The sequence below is a fragment of the Equus przewalskii genome, chromosome 19 (genome assembly GCF_037783145.1).
Source record: "Equus przewalskii isolate Varuska chromosome 19, EquPr2, whole genome shotgun sequence".
NCBI classification, from domain to species: domain Eukaryota; kingdom Metazoa; phylum Chordata; class Mammalia; order Perissodactyla; family Equidae; genus Equus; species Equus przewalskii.
Window position 1 is genome coordinate 47,949,580 of NC_091849.1, and position 17,161 is coordinate 47,966,740.

Here is a 17,161-nt window from a genome sequence, read left to right on the forward strand (position 1 = left end):
ATTCTCTTGTCTATTAGCATCTGTAAGACCCTTGAGGGGAAGCTGAGACAGCAAATTCGATAAGACTTCTGGAGCTGTTTTTCAGTTTTGCAACAATAAAGTTATATGCTGTGGTGCCCACGTGAAAGGGGGCCCCTTAACCAGCGTTTACCATGACCTGGGTAATGGGCATATTCAGCAGGTGAAATCCTGGCATCATAAAGTCAATCATAAGGCCTGCATAATAAGCATATCATCTGCTTCATCTGGGGTGTTCCACTTGGCATTTATAGGGGGTGATGGATAGTCCTCCTTCTCAAGGTAAACAAACCTTACAGTGGCTTTTATCCAGTCCGCCAAGATGGCTGTTCCCTCCAGAATAACCTCCAGTGTGTGTGGATCACTTATAGTTGTCTGTGATTGTTCCATAGTGAGCTGCGGGGCCTCTATCAACTCAAACATCCTTTTCCACTATGCAGCATTCAAAACCAAAGACACAGCCCTAAATTACCTACTTTCATAATCCATTTTAGTAAAGGTTCCTTAGGAAGCTGATGATGCTGACTCATAATGAAACAACTCCTTTACACTATACTCCCTGGTTTCAGTAGTTTCTTGGTTGTGCCCCTATTCCACATTGACTACCTTCTTGGTGACCAGAAGTCTTGGATGTGCTTTCTGTTGTCTCTGCAGTTTTTCCCTTGGGAAGCAGCTTTGAGGGTAGTGGCCAAAGCTCAGATCCATTGAAATCTGAGCTTAATCTAGTGTCAAGGTCTGACCAGGTGTTTTCTTAATTTCATTTTAGCTATTTCAGATAACAATAACTTTTCTCTTTAGTAACTGATGGCTGCATAGCTCATGCTTCATACCATGAGTGATCCAGTGGCCGCTCAGGAATCAAAGGTTCCTCATCCCCCACCCTTTCATCCTTCTTCTTCCCAAACCACATGTTTCCACGAGCCAGGGAAATTCTAGTAAATCCTACTCTTCTGAGATGACCTAAGAATTCTACACCCAGTTACAATGTGGGGCAGAGAGGGAGTTTCCCCACACCAACAAGCAATTCTAGGATACCAACTGGGTGTCTTACAGTTCAACTCAAGTCCAACATTATCTACACCCTGATATAGTATCAGATCCCACAAGTTAAGGCCTGGGTCCCACACAACTGCCCTCCACTTCAGATGCCAATTACAATCCCAGCTTGTCAGCTGTGCTTCTGACCTACCAGCTATAGAGTGGAGGTTCCAAAGACCCTCTCCTTGAATTCTATTAATTTGCTAGAGCAGCTGACAGAACTCAGAGAAACATTTTAATTACTAGATTACTAGTTTATTATAAAAGGATATAATTCAGGAACAGCCAGATGGAAGAGATGCATAGGGCAAGGTGTGGGAAAAGGGCACAGAGCTCCCATGCTTTCACCAAGCTTGCCACTCTCCCCAAATCTCCATGTGTTCACCAACCTGGAAGCTCTCTGAACCCCATTCTTTTGTGTTTTTATGGAGGCTTCATTACATAGGCATGGTTGATTAATTCATTGGCCATGGAACTCAACCTCCAGCCCCTCTCTCCTCCCCAGAGATCGGGGCGGTGGCGGGAGGGGGGAGGCAGGACTAAAATTTCCAACCTCTAATCACGTGGTTGGCTCCACTGATAACCAGCCCCCACCCTGAGGTGCTTTCCAAAAATCATTTTATTAACATAACAAAAGGCACCTTTATTGCTCTCTTAGAAAATTCCAAGGGTTTTAGGAGCTCTGTGCCTGGAATGGGTCCCAAGACCAAATAGTTTTTTTAATTATAAATCACAGTATCACAAAGGTCCTAAATGAAGTGAAATGGCATGAAATGTACTATCTGCGAGAAGGTATTTCTAGTAGTGGGATAACATGTCCTGTCTCAGTAAAGAAATTATGATGTTAGAGGAACAGAAAAAGTTCAAACCAGGCTACAGCAGGGTGACCAAGGAGGAAGATGGTAGGAAGTGAGGTCAGAGATTTAGGAGCGGTTCCATCATCTAGGGACTTGTAGGTTATTATTCCCCTCAGACCAGTTGGCTTTTAAGGTAAAAAGTTATGAACTCTTGAAAAATAAGATTTTTGCTGCCTACTCTTTCCCCCCAAGTTTAACAAATATTGACATAGCTTTCTAATGACTGAATCCACATCTGTATGTAAGAAGCTATTCTATATTCTTATCCTTTAAAAATATATATCTATATACATCTGCCATTTGTATCTGTGGTTCTGCATCCACAGATTCAACCAATCTGGGATCAAAAGCACTATGATGGTTGTGTCTGTACTGAACATGTACAGACTTCTTTTCTTGTCATTATTCCCTAAACAATACAATGTTACAACCATTTACATATTATTTACATTGAATTAAAAGTAATCTAGAGGCGATTTAAAGTATATGGAAGGATGTGCAAAGATTATATGCAAATACCAGGCAATTTTGATATCCAGGGAGGGTTGGGGGATCTCCTAGAGCCTATGCCCCAAGAATATGGAAGTGCAGCTATACAGCTGGAGAAATGGTTTCTTCCTGTTTTTCACTGCCTCTCAGAACTTATTAGATCTGTATAGGTGTTAGGCAAGGGAAATAGCTCCTTATTTTATAGAACTCAGATTTCCAGGACACTTAAAACAGGAGTTTATCTTTATTTTTCATTCTGGTTCCTGTAACTACAAATTTCTTATCAATATGGGTCCTTTATTCCACAATGAGAGAAAAAAAATCTTTAAGTGTAAGTATTGAGCCTCAGTTATTAATGAAGGAAGGAGTTACAGAAGGATGGGATATAAAGGTAAATTTTCTAGATTATGACTTTTGTACGGTTTAAATTTTATAAAAAGCCTGAATTGTTTTCTATTTTGAAAAAAAGAAACTAGTAGTTCCTTATCATTTCAACACCCTCCTACCTCCTCTACACATTCTCCTTATGTCACTTCATCTACTTCTATGGTTTCAATGTGAAAAACCTACATTTCCAGTTCGGACATTTCTTCTGAGGCCCAGAAATATCTGTACAATTAACTACTGAAGATTTTGCAGACTTTTAAAATCTAATGTGTCTAAAATTGAGCTCATTATTCTCTGTCCTAAGCTAGCTTCTGCTCCCATATTCCCAGTAATAGTTAGTGACATCTCATTCCACTTATTCTCCCAAATTGAAATCTTAGTCATCTTTACACTTTTTCTTCCTCCCTAATCCTCAGGTCACCAGCACATTATTCTACCATAAATTTGTTTCTCGGATGGTGCCCTGTCTCTTTTCCTATTTTTTATTGCTTCTCATCTGAACTCGTCCAATAGCCTCCTAATCAGTTTCCCCCAATCTGTTCACCTTCCCTTCCACTTCCAGGTGCATTTATAAAAATACAGCATGAAGAAGACGTTTACTAGTTCCACACTGTCTATAAGAAATACAAGTTACTCTGTGTGGATGCGAGTCTATTTATAATCTTTTACATTTGATGTCTGGTCTCTTGTTCTAAGTTCTGGCTGCAACAGAATATACATCATTCTTCATATATTTGCTCGTAACTTTCCCCGTGATGGCAATGTTTCCTTCATTCCCGAGGACACACAAAGATCTTTCTTTGCCTGGTAAGCAAACTCTTACATCTTTCTATATTAAACATGGTTTTCTTTGTGAAAGCCTCTGCAAAACTCCTAGACAAAGTTCATTGACCCTTTCTAGGTTTCCAAGAACGCTTTCTTTCTCTCTCTCTGTTTCTATTTCACATTTTATTATTATTAACTAACAACAAGCCTGTATCTTTTGTAAGACATGAGAGTATGAGGGCAAGAATTATACTTCGTTTATTCTCATGTCCACAGCACATACCACACTATCTGTCCTATAGTTGCGTTCAATTAATGTTTAGTGACATAAAGAGAGGAAGAGAGAAGGAAGACAGAAAATGCAAATAAACCTGGGAGAACATAGTGCTTAAAATGTTAGTATAAGTGAGTATTATTGGATTCTTTCTATAGGTTGTATACAGGTTATACTGTAAAGAGATTTTGTGTTTTCTCTCAAAACCCCTAACAGTCAAATACCAGAGGGATAGATTTATACACAGTTGAAGAAAGGGCACAGAGAATACTGGTTGAAATTAATTACATGTAAACAACCCCCTCTTCATAATTTTGCCCAGGGCTGAAGGTTGATCTTAAGGTCGGTCTGGGCAATGTTTCTTGGAGCCAGTTGTGTTCACCTTAGTGTATGATGAGAGCATCATGTGATTATTATATTAGTTATGAAGTCCAAACCTCTCCATTTAAGTGTGAAAAAACGGAGGCCAGAGGAGTTGTGACATATCTATATTCTGTTTTCTTAAGATAATTTGATTCTGTGCAAAGCTGAGAGACTCTCAAACCCCTATCTTCTGTTGTAATTCCTTCTAGAGAAAATTGTAAACACCTAACTCCCTAACATGTGACCCACTCCACGTGAGGCTGCTTCCAAGGGTTGAATTTACCTCAATCTGGATGTTGAAGTTGTACATCTTGAGTTGAGGCTTGTGATCTTTTAACAATGGGTCCCATTGTTTAATTATTTTCACATTTCTGTAATGCTTTGGCAAGAATGTTGCAGTAAGAGGGCTTACACTATTGGAAAAAAAGAGAAATGGAATGCAAAAACCTTAGTGGGCCATGAAAAAATACCTTGAGACTAAGAATTTGCTCTATTGTTTCTATATTCTTTATCTTTTTTGGAAATTCCCTGTTAGCTAACTGCCTGAAGTCAAAAAGCAATAAAATAAGAAAAATAATTTAAAAAAAGAAGATACCTGGGTGAGTGGAGAATAATTACAAGTTTTGCCTTGGGTAGACAGAGGGAAAAAGTGAGAGAGAGAATTAGATAGAGATAGAGATAAAGATAGAGACAGAGGGACACAGAGGAGGGAGAAGAGGAGCAGGACAAGTTCCATTTGACATTCTTTCACCTCTCCCACAGGCCGTAACCCAACAATTGTATGTCATTTGTTTTTCTGTGTACACTCATGGAGCTCCCTGACCCTAAGGCTATGGGGCTCCAACCTAGGGGTGCCCCATTCTCTGTGATCAGAAATTACTACCCCTTCCTTTCACTTGAAGCTTTCAGGTCTGCAGATAAACTAATTATCAATAAGATATGATGCTTGGTAATAACAAGATTTATCAAGCTACTTTCGTGTGGACAGAAGTCTCTTTAACTTAAAAAAATAATTACTAATGCTACATTAGTAATTTTCTTTTAAGTTGAAGAGACTTCTGTAATCAGTAATTATTATTGATCAAATTCATTCATGAAGGAATGGATGAATATGGTCGTCAGCACGTGCCTGTTATCATTCAAAAGTCTACTTATAGACCATGTGTGCCCTGCAGTGTTCTTAGCATCTAGGAGAGTGCTTAGCACAGCGTTGGGAAGACATAAATATTGGTGGAGTAACTAAATTTGGACATGAAAGCCTGAAACTTTACTGCTGTCATTATAGTGTCATTAAGTAACAAAGAAAAGAAAAAATATTTGAGGAAAAAGGAGAAGGGCAAAAAAGAAGCCAAACGTATACTGAGAAAAAAATATTTTAGAAGAATGCACTGTCTACTCTTGAGCACATATCACTTTCCTATCCCAGTACTTTCTGCCCCAATATGTATTATATCTTGTTAAATTAATAATTCAATTACTGTAAAATGTGATTATTTAGGAATTTAATGGCTCACATTTGTAACAAGCTTTTTCAAATTTGCCTCTCATTCTTGATCTCATGAAGTTTTCTTGTGTGGATATTTAGAACTCCATAAGAAAATGTCCCATTATAATTTGAATAAAATGCCTAACTGGTTTGGTTTGTAATCAAATTGTTTTATTGTGGGCCTTGGTGACTGTGGTGAGACCTAAGTTAGAGCACGAGAGCGTGGCAGACGAGGGAGAGAAGACTGAGACGTTTTGATTTATTCTAAAAACAATGAGAAACTGTTGAAAGTGGCATAACATGGCATGAATTAATTTAAGGCATGTTGCCATATGCGGAATCAGTCAGGAGGTAGGGGACAAGAACGAAAGCAGAGAGACCAGTTAGGGGTTTTGTAGTGACAGGCCAAGAGACAAGGGCGGTTTGGTCTAGGTTTAGAGCGGTACAAATGGAGGAAAATGGAATAAATTGGGAAATATTTTGCAGGGAAAGCCGCCATGATTTACTAATAGACTGGATGTGGCATGTGAGTAAAAGAAAGGAATAAAAAATGCATCAGTGGCTTCTTTCTGGAGGAGACCAGAAGTCAGATGTGAGCGAGGGTGGCAAAGGCCGACACCAGTGTACACCTCAAGCTTGTCGTTCTTGATCTCCCACAACGAGTGAACCACAGCAAGTGAGAGCCCTTCCGCCACCTCCGATGCAGTACAGCAAGGAGTATACAGATGAAAATATTCAGGAAGGCCTCACTCCCAAGCCTCCGCCTCCGATAAAGGACAGTGACGTGAAGTTTAACAACCAGTTCCAATGTGATGATCTTATCACTTGCCCTTTAGAAAGTCGGGACATCAAAGGGCTTCATCCTGTGCAGTCTGATCACAATAAAGGAAACTCAAAACATCTGTCCTTACTAATTTTGTAGACCCCTTAGATTTCTTGATAAGGAGCCCTGGGAATATAAAATGAGACAAGAAACTAGATCTTAAACTGCTTTTTGTTCATGTGTATTAATTCATTAATGAATACTGACCCCATCAAGCAAGGGAGACCTTGAGAGTCCAGGTGGAGGTGCAGAAACATCAATGTCTTGAGACAGCTGAGAGGTTTCAGAAGCATCTGCAGTGAGGCATTGAGATGATTCAAAATTACTTGGTTTCTTTGCCTGATGATTTGCCCCATCAGAAACAGGGATGAGAGTAAAAACTGAAAGAATGGACACTGATGATAGAAAGAATTGTAGTGGTCAGGATGAACAACAAAGAGAAAATTCTGCTCATAGAAGAGACTGGATCATAGAGAAAGATGCTGCTTTGTGTGTCCTAATAGAGGAAATGAGTGAAAGATCATGAAGGATATTTGTTTACGTCTTGCTTTTCCTTTTCAATAAATAGCATCAAATATTAGTTAATTTACTCTTAGTCTTAAAAGACATATAACTAGAAGTCAAGCCCCAACTTGACTCCCCAGCTTTATGAATCAGGAGATGTCATTACTTCACTTTATGGTAAGCATAGGCAAGAGAGTACACCTGCTAACCGTAATCACCTTAAAAAACAAAGCGTTTGATGCTACTGTGTGGAATCTTCCTGTTTTTGGAGTTGGAGTAAGATGTTGAAGATATCCTCAGTAATAGCAAGCTTTCATCTGTGAAAAGTAAATTTGCCATTTGCTTTAAGAATGACAGATAAATAAAGGATGTCACGTTGTATAGCAAATGTGAAATTATGAAATCTTTAGATTTACTTCACTTAAAAGTTTGCTTAATCTCTAAAAAAGTAGTGTAACGTTAAAAGAGAGGAACTCTAGAATTTTAGAAGAGCAAATTTCTTTTTCCTCATGACTGCTCTGTAAACACAGTTTTTCATCCTCTTTTCCCTATCCTGATGAGTCTCATAACTTTTTCCAGTCACTCAGATAATAAGTCCTCTGGTCATTTTTAGTTACAAACATTCATTTTAGTAATTAAAATGTCTGTGTAATTAACTATACATTTCCTTCAAAGCTAAATTCAGACTTGCTCAAGCCTGGAAGCCAGCAATGGGAAGGGGATTCAGTGGCAGAAACTGCTAGATGTTCATTGGAGATTCTTGCTCTCCTGACTTCTGTTGGTGAGATATGACCGCCCTACCAGGAACTACATTTTTCTGCTCCCTTTGCATCTATGTTTGGGCATGTGACTAAATTCTTAGCGACGGAGGATTCTTAGCAATGGATGTAGGAATTCAGGCCTGCTTCATAAAAATTTCTCTCATGATCTTCCATTCTCTTCTCTCATCTGCTGGTTGTACGGCCACTCCCAGGATAACTTTTGAAGCCACTTGAAGAGGTTAAAGGGTCAGTCAGTTTGGGTCCTTGAATGACTAAGCCCTCCTTTCATTACCTCTACCCACCCAATCCCATCTGATCTGACTTTGTGTGAGCAAGAAATCAACTTATTTTGAGCACTGAGATTCTGCTTCTGTACTTTCTTCTCTTTTCTCTGCAAGGTTTTGATGAAGAGTCTGTCTGTATCTGAGGATCTCTGACAGTCTTTCTCTTAATGTAGGTCAGTGGTTCTCCAAGTGTAGTCCTGGACCAGCAGCATTAGCATTCCTTGGGGACTTGTTAGAAGTGCAGATTCTCCAGCCTTATCCTAGACTTACTGAATCAACCTCTAGGGATGGAGCCCCACAAGCTGTGGTGTAACAAGCCCTCAGGTGAGTCTGATGCATGCTCAAGATTAAGAATCACTGATAAAGGAATGCCTTTTCCCAGATGTCCACTTTTGATCTTTCCCTTAGTCCCTGGTTTCCATTATTCCACCCTGCAGAGACTTGCTCTATTAAGGTCTCCAGCCCTAGAGCTGGCAAAGTCCAGTTTAAAATGGCCTCAGGCTGGGTCCCCAATATGTGAAACATTCATGCATCCTTTTCCTTTACAAATCTTGGGAGTGCGGGCTGTTCCCAAGTAGGTGCATCTCTGTTAGACAGGCAGCTAGTGGCCAGCCCCATCTTTGGTTCTTTTCTTGCATGTGTTTAGTATGGACCTTTGAGCTCCAGAGACACCAGAGGACATAGACCATGCTCTTGTAAGCTTAAATGGAAGGAGAAGCACAGCCCACTGATCCCCTTGGAGGGGAGCAAGCTGGACATTGCATAACACTTGAGCAACTCTCCAAAGAATCTTTTTCCTTCTTTGATCTCAATGCTTTTATATTTTTGAGGAGGATGTTAGGCTAAGAGGTGCAAAACCAATTTTTGGCTACTTTGCAAATCCCTGTGCAGTAAAAAACTAAGCAAATTACATTATATCATTGTTACAAGAGTCACAACATAATTTGTACATGAATTTATGTGTTTGTGTGTGTGTGTTGTGTGGGGGGATTAAGGGATTAAAATTCCATGCAGAATCTTAAATTCCCAAAAAAAAAAGCCAGGAATAAAGAATGACTCCTAGGGGCCAGCCTGGTGTTAAATTTGCATGCTCTGCTTCGGTGGCCCAGGGTTCATGGCCTGGATCCTGGGTGTGGACCTACACACCTCTCATCAAGCCATGCTGTGGTGGTGTCCCACATACAAAGTGGAGGAAGATTGGCAACAGGTGTTAGCTCAGGGAAAATCTTCCTCACCAAAAAAAAAAAAAAAAAAACAAGCTTTACTCCTAGCCTTCTGCCTGAGAACCTGGGTAAATAATTAAGTAATTAACTAATATGGAGAAAAATTGGAAGTGAGAAATTAGTAGTTATATCCCCTTCTGTTTAATGACCTTTATTAAACAGTACCAGTAATTTTCTCATCTAGCCTAGTTTTCTAGTCTTCATAGATCTCATCCACCATAATTAAGAAAGATGATTACCATGAGGTCTCCACCCAATTGTGGGCAATTGGAAAGATGGGTAATAATGAATGTAAGCTTGAGAGATATATAATTATAGATCTTCTATAAAAAGTATAAGTAATTTTGGCCCCATTGCATAATATTTTCTCTGTAGATTCTATTTTAGCATACTGTCTTAGCTCAGGTTCTTTGGAAAATAGAGCCTGAGGCAAAAACTTATGTTTTAACTTTATTGCAGAGTGCAATTCCAGATAAGCAAGATTAAGAGAGAAAGAAGATAAGGAAGGAGGGAGAGCACATGCAGAAGCGGGCATCACAAAGGTGGCAATAGCTTTGTGGCCAGTGCGGTTGACTGATCTTGAGTGATATCTGCAAAGAGATACTATGTGAATCACGCATCTCAGAATAGCATATCCAATGGAGAAAACATAGAGGTTTTATCTGCCAGCTTCCTTCTTCCTGTCATTTTCTGCCTTGGTTTAAAACTTCCTTAAATGCCCTTTGTGTTGTAACAGCCAGGCTTTCTACATTTGAAGACGAAGTATTCCCAATACCCAATTGGGAAAAGTTGAGCCATGGTGCAGTAATTTTTGAGCATGAGTGACCTTTCTTTTGACCATTAAATTATAACCTACAGGAGATTTCTCTCCTTTCTTACTTTTCACTTCAAGACAAATCCGTAAATTCCAGTAAATATTTATAAGTTGTCTATTATGATAATATAAATGATAGAATAGCAATAGTGACAGCTACAAGATACTTATCTCTTTACTTACACTATTGTTAATTTTTACAACAATCTCAGGAGGATGGTATTATTATTGTTGTATATCTTTTTTCCCTGAAAATGAAGTTGAGGCCAATAGAAATTAATTTGTCTAAAATCACATGGCTTATAACTTAAAGAGTAAGATGTCAGACCCTATCTGTCTGGTTTTACGATGCATGCTCTTTGCGCATACTCTTATTTTAGGTTCTTAGTTTTATTTTATTTCATTTTTTAATGTGTTAAGTGTAGATGATAACACTTATAATGTTATTGTGAGAAGATAAATAGTTTTTCAAAAAGCATCATATGCTATATGTATAATGTCTTTATAAATAGTATAGGGGCACCATAGAGCTCCCACGGAAAATCTTGTTGTGAGTAGGTGATGGAGAAGGCATGAATCTTTATGATCCAGCTAGGGTATGTTGAGAAACCTAAAAATAGAAAAGAAAATCATATTATGCAACCCTACACAAACAACTGGAAAGTAGGGCTGAAATGGCATCGAACCCGTCCTTCACAAATGGCTGCTGGATGACCTGTGAACCCAATGGGAATAGGAAGAAAAATGCAAAACAAAGGTTTGTTTTTCTCTATCTAGAATAGAAAATGGTTAGGAGTTGGGAAATGAAACTGAGAGGTAAAGTTTAATATCTTAGAAAAATAAATTGTTCCTTTATATACGTGTATCATACCATGTTTGAAAATTTCACTGTGTGCCAAGGGAAATACGATCTTTAACCGTGTATGAAAAAAGTACAAAGTGTTTCCAGATAGAAATGATCTAAGTTATCATTTGTGTTCTTTATCGGTTCATCTTGATGCTAATAAATACGTTCTTATTTTGAAATACGTAATAGATTCCTGCTTAAATATCTAAGTTGATTTCATTACCTGTAGAGATTAAAATAATGATTAATATTTATTTCACAGTTTTGAGATGGTCATACATTTCATCTAAAAATGTTTATACATTGCATTACCTTATATCTGTAGAATTGTCACAGAAATGGCCATATTTTCCCCCAAATCAGTAGTGTGTTTCCTATTGTTTACCTTTTCTCAAGATAGAAAATTAAACTGTGATTAGATGTGAATTTCTTCTAGGCATATGTTGTTTCACTGAGAAATCGTTTGAAAACGAAAGTCTGTCCTAGAATATTATGGCAGTGATGAAGGTCACAATAGTGGTATGACCTTGACAGAGAGAATCTCAGGTGTCTGAGATGAGGGCTCCTCAAACCTGCCCACTGCAGCAATGTTTTGGTGTTTGACTAGCAGCAGGTTATTGAATATGTTTCTGTTATATCACACCTTTTAATCTAATTGCATTTCTCTCCCTTTGAGCAATCTTACGGCAGGATGTCATTAAATTTATGAGGTCTCCAAAGATATTTCCTAAATATTCAAATCCCTAAGTTTTCTGCAAGGTGTGAAAGGTCCAACTAAAAACTAGTATGACAGAAATGGGAAAAGTTGAGGTCTGAAACTGACTGGTCAGATGCTTAAAAATATTTTTAAATAATTTTGAAATATTTAAAAAATATATTTACCTCCATGTCCTTCTTTACTCACTATGCTCCACAGCCATCTCCTTATGAGGATGAGTACAGGGAGCTAGTTGGTAGTGTCAGTTTACAAAGAAATTCATGCATGGTCGAAATTCACATTGTGAATCATTTAAATTACTCCTAAAGTGCAATATACACGGCTTTATGTATACTAAAGCCATATAGATGATTCGTCTTTCTCTTTGCCAATATTTTATTGAAAATATCAATAAATTCCACAGTTGCTTTGAGAATGTGGAAAACGCCATCATTACACAAATGCCTGGCCAACTGAACACATTTTATTTCAAAATTAGGGAAAATACTACCAATCACCAGCAGTATTTAAATACTCTGTCTCTGAAAATTTGAAATAGAGTTGAATTTTTACATAATTTTTTTGGCACCAGTAAAACTCAGTCCCCAGGACTGATAAAGCAAAGCGGGGCTTAAAAAATTTTTCAAAGTGCTAACTCCTGTTATTTTGCTTTCTTTGAAACCAGAGAAAACTAGAAGTGGAAGGGATCCTAATGCTTTCCTATTTCAATATCTTAATTTTGCAGAATTAAAACTGAAGTCGTTTTACTTGATTGGGTGAGACCCTGTTTTTGTAAACATCATTTCACTCAGTCCACACAATAACTCTCTCAGGTGGTACTGAGTGCCCCACATAGCTGTGGGGGCCAGGATAAGATTGTTCAAGGCCACGTAGCTATTAAGTAGAAGAATCAGGATCCAAACCAAATATGTTTAACCCTAAATCCAATATTTTCTCACCATACCATCCTCAAACATTTCTGAGAAAATTTTCTTGGAGAATTATGATTTATTTATAGAATTTTGCAATTTTGCCTTTTATTTCAATTATAATCTAAAAATGCTATATCTGTTGGATAACCTAATGTCTACTGTAAAAACTAGCACTGACTTAACATTTTAGCACCTGAGGGAGTGAAGGGAATGCTACAGAATATAGGAATAGCAGATTTAGGAAGCAACAGCATCTACCTCTCAGTCTGAGGCAGAGTCCTCAAGGAAGGAACAGACTAGGAAGAGATCCAGGAGCACAAAGGAGGGCAAAGAATGATGGATTTAGAACTGAGAGATTGTAAATTGGGAAGAGGCACATACCTTATCACAGAGGTCTACCCTGACTACACTAAGATAACAATCTTCCAACTTCAGTGCTTTATGTGTCTTATCACCACTTGGAATACTATACAGATTTTTGTTGATCTGTTTAATGCTAGTTTCCCAGCGTTGGAATACCAAAACTCTGCTTGTCCTTGCAGGTCTGACACATACAGGTCTTTAACAACTGTTAATTAAACAAGTGATTATTGAAATTGAACTTTTTCACATTTTCTTGTTTTTAAATGTTTCTTCTTTTGTGAGCTTATTTATATCTTTACCTACTCTTAATTGTTCAGCTTTCATTATTTGTTTGAACAAATTATTTACATATTAAGGGTATCTAACCTTTTTGCCATTTGCAGGGAAAATATTTTTTTCTTATAGTTGTACATATTTTTTGTTTCTAGATTTTTCTTTTTTAGTTATTACATCTTGAGCTTTTACATGGTCAAATATGATATTGTTCCCTTTCGTAGTGTCTTTCATTGCTTTTAAGCCTTTTAACACTTTCCCCGCTCTAATTGCAGATATTCATCATGTGTGTGTTTGTTGTTTTTAATTATGACATTTAAATTCTTTCTCTATAATGTATTTTAGTATATAATGTGGAAAGTATGTGACAAGCTTTTTTAAAAATTACATTTCTATCTTTCTGGTATATTGAACTCATAAATTCAATTAACATTTTGTTAGATATTTATTCATTCAGAAACATTTATTTATTTGAGATATAATTGAATAACATTATATTAATTTCAGATGTACAATGTCATGATTTGATATTTGTATATATTGCAAAATGATCACCACAATAAGTCCAGTTAACATCTATTACCATACATCGTCACAAAATTTGTTTTTCTTGTGATGAGAATTTTCAAGATCCACTCTTCTAGCTACTTTCAAATACGCAATATAGTATTATTAACTGTAGTTACCATGCTGTACATTACACCCCTTTGACTCATTCATTTTATAACTGGAAATTTGTACCTTTTAACCTGTTCATCCATTTCGCCCACCCCCCACTACCTGCCTTAGGCAACCATTAATCTGTTTTTTGTATCCATGAGCTCCATTCTTTTTAGACTAAAAATATAAGTGAGACTACAAGGTATTAATCTTTTTCTGTCTGACTTATTTCAGTTAGAATAATGCCCTCAAGATCCATCCGTGTTGTCACAAGTGGCAAGATGTCATTCTTTTTTGTGGCTGAATAATATTCCATTGTTATATATTATATATATATCACATTTTCTGTGTCCATTTGTCCACTGACGTACATTTAGGTAGTTTCCATGGCTTAGCTATGGTAAATAATGCTGCAATGAACATGATGGGGTGCATATATCTTTTTAAGTTAGTGGTTTCGTTTTCTTTGGATAAATACCCAGAAGTAGAATTGCTGGATCATATGATAGTTTTATTTTTAAGTTTTGGAGGAACCTCCAAACTGTTTTCCATAGTGACTCCATCAATTTACATTCCAACCAATAACGCACAAGTGTTCCCTTTTCTCTATGTCCCCGCCAAAACTTGTTTATGCTCCCCTAAGAAAGAGTGATTGTTTTCTTCATCGACCCTGGGTACTAATAAACTTCAAATCCTCGTCAATGTGATACATGAAAAATGGTAACTTTTCGTTGTCTATATCTGCAGTTAAGTTGTAAATCTGGGCCTCTTTACATATTTTATTGTTGATGGTTATTTATTTATTTATTTTTTGAGGAAGATTAGCCCTGAGCTGACATTCTCCTATTTTTGCTGAGGAAGACTGGCCCTTAGCTAACATCCCTGCCCATCTTCCTCTACTTTATATGTGGGACGCCTGCCACAGTATGGCTTGATAAGCAGCACGTAGGTCTGTACCTGGGATCCGAACTGGTGAACCCTGGGCTGCCGAAGCAGAACATGAGAACTTAACTGCTGCACCACCAGCCTGGCTCCTGGTGTTTAATTTTTTTATTGTTTGATAAGGTCTTTTGTCCATCTTTCTGTTGGGTTTTCGAGTTCAAATTGTTTTGCAATAAGTCTTGGCATATTGCAGAAAATATCCCTTTGGTGGTCATATAATTTTATTAGGTAGCCCTTATCTTTTTTCATATCATTTTTTTTATTACTGAGTTATGTGATTAACATTTATGTTGTTAAATTTATCGTTCATTTCCTTTATATTTCTCAGTTTTGTTACATAATTGAAGGGTTTTCTTCAAAGTGTAAGCCTTCAGTCTTCTATTAGGAGGAGAAAAATGTGGTCACCTGGGTGCTTAGAATGGGAGAAAGATTACTCTAAATGGTAGGCTTTCAACCCATTTTCATTTTCTTATTCCCATCCACACCTACAATTTTACAACTACTTGGTGTTACCATTTCCTGAGACTTCCTTGGGTTCTACATGACAGAATAGTTGTTTCAGAGCTTTCCCACTATTAGTGGTCAACTTTTTCTGTCCTGCTAAATCAGTTACCTCTTATCCAATGAGTCACCAGGTTCAAAAGTTTTGATGTTCCTCCCTTTTATCTCTTTACCCAAGTATTAGTGGGGTTTTGGGAGGGAGTGGCGGTTTAGTAAAGACCTGTATTCAATCCATCATGTTTACATCTCACTCATGGAAAAAATAAACCACCAGTAACAATAATCATAGTCCAGACAAATATTATGTATAGTATTTGTATATCTACTTTGGAAATATTTGAACCACAGTACATTTTTGTCTCTAATTCTAGATATTAGAAAATTCTAGTCCAAAACATGCAAAATACAACAACACATATTGTTCTATTAACCAAATACCCCACAACAAAGTACAGTAGAAAAACAAAGTAAAGCAACAGTATTAGTAGTTTATCATTAAATGATAAAAATGAAACAATAGGAAACCATAACCAACTGAAGACAACATTGCTGATGCACCTATTCCAGTATCTTTCCCTAATATTATATTAATTGCTAGTATATGCTTGATAACATCAGAATGAATGAATCTTCAAAACATATTGCGATAAAGAGACAAGAGATAGTATGTACAGTGTTCTAGTATTTACATAAAATTTGAAAATATGAAAAACAATACTAAATACGCCTAGGGAAACACATATGGAAAAACTATGTTGTGATATTCATGGACATGACAAGCAATAAATTCAAGATAGAGGCAGGAAAAATAAGGGAGTTTCAACTCTACAAATTATTTTGTTTCTTAAGCTGGCAGGTGAGTATACGGATGTTTATTATGTTAATCTCTACATCGCACCTGAAATATTTCATAAAAACTAATATGTCCAAAACCTTATCCTTTTCGCCAAAGCTATTAAAACAGTAGTGTGGTACTATGGCAATAGATTGACATTATGTGAATAAGGTGATAGTAGAAGCACTATGGGGCGAGTAGATTAGACAGTTTCTTTGCTATATAAGGGAAAATCGTCTCTAATTATCTTTGTTAGTTGTAATAGAATAAAAGCAATTGTAAGGCTATAAATATACTCCCAGTGCCACGCAATCTGTTGATTTTCTCTAATGAAGATTTGATATGTAGACTCACAGTTGTGAGCGGTGCCAACATGTGATTAAGTCTGTGATGGTCTACAGTTATTGCCCACAAACCATCTAGCTTTTTCACTAGTCAAATGGGCAAGTTAAATAAGGGTGTAGACACAGTTACCACCTCTGAACTTTTTGTCTAGGTTGTAACACAAATTTCTGAATACCCAAGACATTTGAACTTATTTTGGACTTACAGTCTTGCTGAGAGTGAATGGATAGCTTCAGAAGCTTCCATTTGGCACTTTCTACTATGATAGCTCTTTAATCTTTGGGTCAGAGAACCAATGTGGAGATTTTGAGGATTTCTAAGTATATTGATTTCTACTCTGTAGTTTGGAACTGGAGAATTAAGCATAGGATTGGTCTGCAGTCCTACTGTGGGTAGTCCGAGAGGCACTAGGGCCATGACTTCACTGTCTTGACCTTTATAAGTTCCAGTCTGATCCACGTACTGTGGTGGTTCTTCAAGTCTTTGGAGATAAGTATTAGTTTTAAGTCAGTATCTAGTAAGCTACAAAAAATTTTTTTCCACTTCTCAGTGTCAGTCACCTTGATAAATGGCCGCAGGTTTCTTTGAGGGATGGCCTGAAGAAAGGTTCATGGAATACGTACATGACTGCATTGCTGGGTGCTTTCTCTAGCAATGTGAACTCCCCTTCAATTGGGGAG

The 17,161-nt window shown here is 37.3% G+C and overlaps 1 pseudogene; it reads left to right on the forward strand.

The window, feature by feature from the left end:
* The first annotated feature begins 1,870 nt into the window (after positions 1-1,870).
* LOC103563021 (mediator of RNA polymerase II transcription subunit 7-like) lies at positions 1,871-7,026 on the forward strand (annotated as a pseudogene).
* Positions 7,027-17,161: the final 10,135 nt, after the last annotated feature.